Raw genomic sequence first — 9718 nt, forward strand, 5'->3', positions numbered from 1 at the left:
GCCTCGTGACAGGGCTGCATTCGAATGACTCTAATGTTTGCATACGATCTCGGATTGAGATGATTTGTATATCAAAATCGATCGATTTGATGAGACGAATACAATCCATGTATAAGATTTTCTCATATGAGGTCGTCTTGAGGTCTGAATTGGCCAAAGTGTACTCTGAATATAAGATCTTGGATCCTGCAAATAACTAACACCAGGAGTCGGAGCTTTTTTATGCACTAGACCCTTGATTAGTGGCTGACTCAATAATTAAGACGGCCTTGCCAGTATTGGCAAACACTAAGCGTCGGCTATTGGAGTAGGAGATCAACCATGGTGAATACCGTTAGCTAGATGTCGGCTTTGCCAACACAATGAACTCTGAGGGAGATATGCAAATATCGGCCAGGCGTTCTCATCTCAAAGGAGCTCAGGAGTCCGTCCACCAAAGTGTGAATTGCCGAAATAAGTCAGATGTTTCAGCTAAGGATAAATTCAGTTTTCTTTCTTGCCAATGTGATAAACCAAGTGAGCATCCTGACTGTGATTTTGTTCTGTGCACTGGCAATTTCTTTATATCTTTGGGCATCTCTGGCTTGGCCTGCCCAAACTTGGTGATTGAATCATTGAAAGTTACTTGCTTCACTTTCTTGTCCTTAGTAGCCAACATAGACTCGGCTGCCTTTTTGTCATCTAGAATTGGACCTGAAATAGCACACTTGCGGCCATACTTTTTCACTCGGCACACTTGCTTGATCACGTCCATCTTTTTTGCCGAGCTCCGGACCGATTCTTTTTAGTTGAGCCGTTCTTTAACATGTGGTTGTTGAACAAAAGATGATCCTCTCAGAGCTGCATAATTTTGTTGAGGTGGTTTAGAATATGGTGGATTGTGTGCCCTTGATTTATACTTGTTCGATGATTTATATGAAGAAGAGTTAGCATGGGGATGTATCCATGACATCGGCATTGGTGGCCCAAAAGGAGGATACAGAGTCTGCATGCTCAACTTCTTCCTTCGCCAATCCTGGTCATCAGATTTATGCCTTGGGGGTGACTTTGATGCTTTTATTTCACTCAACCGATAAGCACTATTTGCCTCACTTATCTTCTGATATTTTTCTAATAATTGCGTGAAAGTGACTTTCAGCTTTTTACCTTTATGCTTACCATGGTCTTTGCTTTCTTTAGTTGTGCGTGCATCGGTCTTTGAATTTTATCGTTGCCCCCCAGTGCTAGATGTCGCCATTGTAGCTTTGATGGAATTCCCCTCTTCAAGATTGTTGTTGATGCACTTTTTAACAATATCCTTGCTCGAAGACTTGACCTTGTCATCATTGGTGTGTACATGTCGACCTTTAGATGAATCGTCTTGAGATAGTTGAGTCAACATTTGATCGCCATCAAGACCAATCTGATCTGACCTACCATATTCTCGTGCTTGAACAAACTTCAATCATCCTGTGTTGTCTGATTGTGCAACTTTATGAATCACATTGCAGTCTTTAAAATTTTGCTCGAGCGAACATTGAATTTGCTCTTGTATTGATGGCTCGACATCAAGATCAATAATAATAATAATAATAATAGGATTAGTCAGTGATGCACCGACAATGTGATCACACATACCTAGACTGAAGGTACATTGCTCATCTACTAACCGATTATGTGATATTGGCTTTGCAACTAAACAACCGAGTGGTGTCGTTTTAACATCATCCGAATCGGCTATGCATCGATTTTCATCCTCATTTTCCGATGCTCTTGAATCGTGTAAGTGCATCTAGTGCCACCCCTAGTTGGTTTTGGAGTATTGACGACAAACCTAGTTGCGGGACTAATGTGTTTGTGAGAATTGCAGGATAACACAGGTAGAAGTCCCTCATTGATTCGGTTTTCCCACCAGAGATGACCCCTAAAAATGTAAGAAGACATTGAAGACAAAGGTGGTATGTGAAGACATTCACATTGAAGACTATGACAAGAGAAGACATCACATGAAGACTATGGAGCGCGAAGACTTAGTTCTTTCGTCGTTCTTTTTCCTTCTTTGTTGAGTCATAGGAACCACCGTACTGTTGAGTGGGGTCCAAGAGAACTAGTCAGAATGACTGAAGTGATGCTTAACCAAAATCCTATGTCTTCGAGTGAAGACTATGAGAGCAAATCTTGTCCAGAGTTGGATAAGCCAGCTTTGCTTCTAGCCCAAGTAAAGTTGTCGTGTGTGTTTGAAATCTGACCGTTGGAACACGTGTCAGTTCCTTAGTGACCCAGGGTCATTTTGGACAAATCAGGTTGGGTTGCCTAGTGGTTATAAATAGCCCACCCCCTACAACCATAAAAGGTTGGCTGCTCAGAGTTAGAGTACTGCTTTTGTCGTTTGAGAGCAACCCACCTCAAAGCCTTTGAGAGAGAATTCCTTGTGAGGATAAAGCCCTAAACACCCAGAGCCAAAGAGTGTTAGGCATCACTTAAGTCTTCCTGTCTGTGTGATCTGAAGACTTATTACACTTGAGGACTGTGAATCCTCCAGCCGGTTAGGCGTTGCGTTCTGAGCATCCAAGAGTCATTGTGGATCGCCGATGAACGAAGTCTATGAAGGTTTGGAAGTCTACTTTGAAGACTTACCAGAGTGATTGGGCGAGGACTGGCTGCCCTTAGCTCAAGGGGAATAAGGTGAAGACGAGGTCTTGTGAGTTGAATCTCAGCCTCCCTAACCAGACGTACAGTTGTCACAGCAACTAGAACTGGTCCAACAAATCATTGTCTTCAACGAGTCATTGGTTTCATCCTTCCCTTCCCTTTCCTTATTGTTGGTCCTTGTGAAGTCATTGTATGATTGCTTTATCTTTTGTCTTCACTGAGTAACTGCTTGTTCTGATTGGCTTCACAATATCTTCCTACCTGATCTTTACTGCCTAGCTGCTATTAGTCATTGTGCTTTCACTTTATTGAATACTTGACTATGGTTTGCCTAGTGTAGTCTACCTTCCGTTGTATGGTAATAGGTTTATTTCTATCGTTTGTCTTCGAAACTTCCATGTTTTGAAGACTTTCATAAAAATCGCCTATTCACCCCCCTCTAGTCGATCACTAGCACTTTCAATTGGTATCAGAGCAAGGTACTCCCTTGTTCTGTGTGATTCAATTTAACCACCTGGAGTTTTAGCTATGTCGACTGCAGGGATAATTAAGGTCTCCGCTGCTTGCCCCGTCTTCGATGGAACTGAATATCCCTACTGGAAGAATAAGATGCGCATGCATCTTGAAGCCATTGATGTCGACCTATGGTATGTCGTCAAGAATGGTGTTCCCAAGGCTGGTGAAGGTGTCACCGCTGCTGATGTCAAGAAGTTCGTTCAACTGGACTCCACTGCCAAGAACATCATCTGTGGTCATCTAACCAAAGGACAGTATGGCCGCGTGAGTGCTTTGGAAACATCTAAGCTAGTCTGGGACTGGCTCTCCAAGGTCAATGAAGGTATCTCAACCCAGAGAGATCAGATAATCAGTGTCCTTCGCAACCTCTTCAAGAAAAATGACAATGAGAACGTCTAGCTCATGTTTGATCGACTCACTGACATCACTAATGAGCTTCAAGCTCTCGGCGCCACTAAGATCACCAAGCATGAAGTCGTCAAGACACTCCTGAGATCACTTGACAGCTCGTTTGACACCCTAGCCTTGATGATTCAAGAACGTCCTGATTTCAAGACACTCGATCCGTCTGACATACTTGAGAGGCTCAACACACATGAGTTTCAGCTCTCTGAGAAAAGAGACATCTATGGTCCCAACTATGGGCGAACTCGTGCCTTGAAGGCAAAAGCCGTCTCCTCATCTGAAGAAGAATCTGACAGCAATTCTGATGATCCTGAAGACATTGGAAAGGAGCTTGCTATGCTTGTGAAGAAGTTCCAAAAATTCACCAAGAAGAAAGGCTTTAGAAAGTCTTCACGATCAAGCTCAAGAAATGATGAAGCTTCTACTCGTGACTACAAGAAGAGAACATGCCACAAGTCCAAGAAACCTGGCCACTACATCTCTGAGTGTCCGTAGTGGGATAATGAGAACAAGAAGAAGAAGAAGAAGAGCAAGGAATATGACTCTGATGACAAGAAGAAGAAGAAGAAATACTCAAATTATTCTTCCAAGTCTTCCTCAAAGTCTTCATCACACAAGAAGAGCTCATCTGGCAAGGCACGTGCGTTTGTTGGCAAGGAAATGGATTCAGAGGAGGAGTCCGCTTCTGAGGAGGCGGAGGTGGAGTCTGAGGAGGAGTCCGATTCTGGCATTGCGAGTCTGGCTACAGCATACGTTGCCAAGTCCATCTTCAACATTGAAGACAATGACTTCATCACCGACACCGATGCAAATGACAAGGACTACTCCGCTCCTACCTACTGCTTCATGGCACGCGGTGCCAAGGTAAACACACGCACTTCTCACTATCAAACTTCTAGTGAAGATGACTCTGATTGTGGTTCCAAACCCAACTACAAAACACTTGCTATAATTGCAACTGAACAACAGAAAGCTATGGAACATATTCAAAAACTGTTAGACAAAAGTGATGGTCTGTTAGACGCTGAAATGACTCGATCTCAGTCCTTAACTGAAGACATAAAAAATCTTCACGTTAAATATGAGGAACTTGAAAGTCGTCATGAAACGCTCTCAACAACTCATGAAAAGCTTTCCTATGATTATCTTCAAAGGAAGCAAGATCTTGAGAAATTGAGAGCGGCTCATGAAGATCTTCAAAAGGAAAACGAGTCACTTCGTGCTGAACAGATCAGTTCCGCTTAGGAAGGATTTGAACCACCATGTCTTAAATGCATTGAGCGTGACAACGCTACTTCTGTTGCTGAGTGTTCTACTACTGCTACTGTTGCAATATCTTCAACTGTTGATGTGGTAACTAACCCCTCTGCTGAGGATACCACTGCTATTGCTGATGAGAATGCTAGGTTGAGGACATTGCTTGAAACAGGGATGTACAAAAGTCTCAAAGGGCATTAGACACTGTGTGATGTCCTCAAAAGGCAGATCCTGAACCGAAACCCTAGGAAGGAGGGTGTTGGGTTCGAAAGGAAAATGAATGCTGATGGCTCTTACTGGAAACCTGAGCAGTACCCCAAAACCACATGGGTTGCTGAAAAGGAACCTTCAGCGGATCCATCCACCCTATCTGGCTTCACTTGTGCTAATCCCATTGTTATTGATGAATCCTTTGATGCAAACTATAAACTATTTAAGAATCAGAATGGTGAAGTGTTTGCCAGGTATATTGGTACTAACTGCAGGAATGGACCACCTATGAAGAAGATCTGGGTGCCGAAAAGGTGTTTGGAGAATCTTCCTGTGAATGTCATCATGACACCACAGGTGAAGAAGACAAACCCCAGACCACAGACTACATACGGTCCAAAGGCTTCATACAGATAGAGGACTCACCTGAGTCGCACTAACACAAATGTTTTGCAGGGAAACCATACTCAGGCCTGTGAATATGAGCGTGTTTCATCAAACCGCCATGTTCATAAGACCAAGAACTATTCTGCTTATTCTTATGAGTACTATTGTCCACCTGCAAGACTTTTTGCTAGGGCTCCAAAGCCAAAGTTCTCAGATGCTGCACTTAGACTCATTGCTTCGAAGCCACCCTTGAAGATGTGGGTGGCTAAGAAAGCTTAAGTCTCTTTTGCAGGGAAAGGTCTCCAGCCGAAAACCAAAATCGTCTGACGCTATGGCTGGGGACCTTAAACATCTTGTAGGGCGCAAGATCAAATGCCCAAATGGTCTTATTATGTAGTTTGTTCCTGAATCGCTTGCTACTCGCCCTATCAGTCCAAATCTCGATCTAAGCTTTCATAATCCACTAGTTCGTCAAATGTTTTTGCTTCACAATTCTCTTCGTGAAGCCTATCCCCCTAACTGCACTGTAGGGTATGACACCAGCTGCTTCAGAATGGATTATTGATAGTGGGTGTACCAATCACATGACTAGCAAGCAAAGCCTTCTTATGGACTCAACACTACGTCCATCTAACAAAAGTCACATCACATTTGCTGACACTGGTAAAAGCAAGGTATTGGATCTAGGTAGAGTTGCAATCTCAAAGGATCAACACATGGATAAAGTCATGCTTATTGAATCCATTGGTTTCAACTTAATGTCTGTTTCAACGCTTTGCAATTTAAACATGATTGTGATGTTCGGAAAATATCGTTGCCTTGTACTAATGGAATCTGACAAGTCTCTAGTGTTTGAAGGGTATCGGAAAGATGATTTGTACATGGTAGATTTCTCAGCAGGACCACAACTTGTCGTATGTCTTCTAGCAAAAGCTTCTGAATGCTGGCTCTGGCATCGAAGGCTAGGGCATGCTGGCATGAGGAACCTCCACACCCTTGCAAGGAAGAAGCATGTCATAGGCATCAAGGGAGTCAAGTTCAAGAAGGATCACTTATGCGGTGCCTGTGAAGCAGGAAAGATGACGAGGGCCAAGCATCCCTCGAAGACAATCATGACAATGACTCAACCCTTCGAACTGCTCCACATGGATCTTTTCGGTCCCACTCATTACTCAACTCTTACTACTACTGCTTGTCTCTATGGCTTTGTCATTGTTGATGATTATTCAAGATATACTTGGGTGCATATAATCCTCTACAAGACTGAAGTGCAGGATGTCTTCAGACGCTTCGCCAATCGAGCCATGAACAACTATGGCGTCAAGATAAAGCACATCAGAAGTGACAATGGCACTAAATTCAAGAACACTGGCCTGGATACATATCTTGATACTTTGGGCATCAGACATGAATTCTCAGCTTCGTACACACCACAGCAGAATGGCATCGTCGAACGCAAGAACAGAACACTTATTGCGATGGCTCGGATGATGCTTGATGAATACAAGACTCCAAGAAAGTTCTGGCCTGAAGTCATTGATACTGCATGCCACATCATCAACCGTGTTTATCTTCACAAGCTTCTCAACAAGACATCCTATGAGCTCCTTACTGGCAAGAAGCCAAATGTTAGTTACTTCAGAGTATTTGGTGCCAGGTGCTGGATCAAGGATCCACATCACACTTCAAAATTTGCACCAAAAGCACATGAAGGTTTTATCCTTGGATATGGAAAGGAGCCGCACTCCTACAGAGTCTTCAACCTCTTTCATTATAAAGTGGTTGAAACAGTGGATGTGCGGTTCGATGAGACTAACGGCTCACAAAGAGAGCACCTGCCAAATGTGCTAGATGAAGTTCCATCCAGTGAATCAATCAAACTTAGGGAACTGGAGAAATCATACCTTCTAAAACTCAGCCTGAAGAGGAACTTATCATCTTTGCACATGATCAACCTGAATACAATGATCAAACTGAAGACAATGCTCAGCTTGAAGACAATCCTTCTAACGATGACAATGATCAGCAAGAGCTAAATCTTCGTCCTGTGCATCCTCGTGTCGCAAATGAAGTACAAATTGAGAGAATAATTGATAGCATCAATGCAACAGGTCCACTCACTCGTTCAAGGGCAACACAGCTAGCAAATTTCTGTGGGCACTTCGCATTTGTCTCAATATCTAAACCCAAGAAAGTTAAAGAAGCCTTCATGGAACCTGAATGGATTCAAGCTATGCAAGAAGAGCTTCAACAGTTTGAGTTGAATAATGTATGGGAACTGGTTAAGCGTCCTGATCCTCGCAAGCACAATATAATAGGCACCAAATGGATATATCGCAACAAGCAAGATGAGCATGGTCAAGTTGTCAGAAACAAAGCTCGTCTCGTTGCTCAAGGGTACACTCATGAAGGGATTGACTTTGATGAAACATTTGCTCCTGTGTCTAGACTTGAAGCCATACGCATACTGCTGGCCTATGCAAATCATCATAACATTCTTTTGTATCAAATGGATGTGAAGAGCGCTTTTCTCAATGGCAAGATTGACGAAGAAGTGTATGTTGCACAACCGCCTGGCTTTGAAGATCCAAAACATCCTGACATGGTGTACAAGCTCAACAAGGCACTGTATGGCCTCAAACAAGCCCCTCGGGCTTGGTATGACACACTCAAATACTTCCTGAAGAGCAAAGGCTTCAAACCTGGTTCCCTCGACCCCACTCTCTTCACGAAGACATATGATGGTGAACTGTTTGTGTGCCAAATATATGTGGATGACATTATCTTCGACTGCACCAATCAGAAATACACAGACGAGTTTGGATATATGATGCAAGAGCAATATCAGATGTCCATGATGGGTGAGCTGAAGTTCTTCCTTGGTCTTCAAATACGTCAGCAACGCAACGACATCTTCATATCTCAAGAGAAGTACCTCAAAGATTGCCTGAAGAAATTTGGGATGCAAGACTGCAAAGGCTTCACGACGCCAATGCCAACCAAACATCATCTGGGTCCCGACGACAATGGTAAAGAGTTCGATCAAAAGGTATATCACTCCATGATTGGTTCTTTGCTTTATTTATGTGCATCTAGGCCAGATATCATGCTTAGTGTTTGCATGTGTGCTCGATTCCAAGCGGCACCAAAGGAATAGCATCAGTTAGCTATGAAGCGAATTCACAGATATTTGGCTCACACCCCAACACTAGGATTATGGTATCCAAAGGGCTCAGAATTTGATCTGGTTGGATTCTCGGATACTGATTATGCTGGTGACAAGTTGGATCGCAAGTCTACATCAGGCACATATCATTTTCTGGGACGATCACTTGTATGTTGGTCTTCAAAGAAGCAGAACTGTGTATCTCTCTCCACTTCTGAATCTGAATACATTGCTGCTGGATCTTGCTGCGGTCAGCTTCTATGGATGAAGCAAACACTCAAAGATTATGGCATTCATCTGAAGCAAGTGCCACTCTACTGCAACAACAAAAGCGCCATCAAGATTGCCAACAACCCAGTTCATCACTCGAAGACAAAGCACATTGAAATTCGTCATCATTTTCTCAGAGATCATGTTGTGAAGGAAGATATTGATATCATACACGTCAACACTGAAGAGCAATTGGCAGATATCTTCACCAAGCCCTTGGATGAGAAGAGGTTTTGCAAGTTACGGTGTGAGCTAAATATCTTGGAATCCTCAAATGTCCTGTGATCAGGCACACATCCTAACACTTATGCATATTGATGACTTAGATGTGCAACACAAGAAGTAAAGTTTGAATACATTAATGTGGAATTTGACTTCGGAGCGCCACGATAATTGTGCGCCGTGTCTGAGTCTAATACTTCCTATACGGTGGGTAACGCCACCACCAAATTTTTCTATTTGAAGTGTTTCACTGATGGCATTACGTTTGGTATGTCTTCACATTTGGTTTGGCTTCAATCTCAACTTGTCTTCATGATTATCTTCACTATGTTGATTTGACGGTTCTTCTCATCTCTCTCTCTCTCTATATATATATATATATGTACTAGTGTTCTGTCCTCTACAACATTCACTTATAGCTATGTCTTCTTGTTGAATCTTTTGAACTAAGTGAATGTGATTGGACCCTAACCTCTCTATGCTTTCTATCTCAAACTCTATCTCTCCAAATCATATGCATTCTATTGAAACTGTCGAATATCTTCTCTGTGTCCTTGTCAGTAGAAGATCCAGAGACAAACATTAAGTCCGTTTTCAATGCTAATTCCTTCACCTGAAACCCAGAGAAGTGGGAACGACCACCCGATAATCCAG

This window comes from Triticum dicoccoides, chromosome 3A (assembly GCF_002162155.2).
Source record: "Triticum dicoccoides isolate Atlit2015 ecotype Zavitan chromosome 3A, WEW_v2.0, whole genome shotgun sequence".
Taxonomy (NCBI): Eukaryota; Viridiplantae; Streptophyta; class Magnoliopsida; order Poales; family Poaceae; genus Triticum; species Triticum dicoccoides.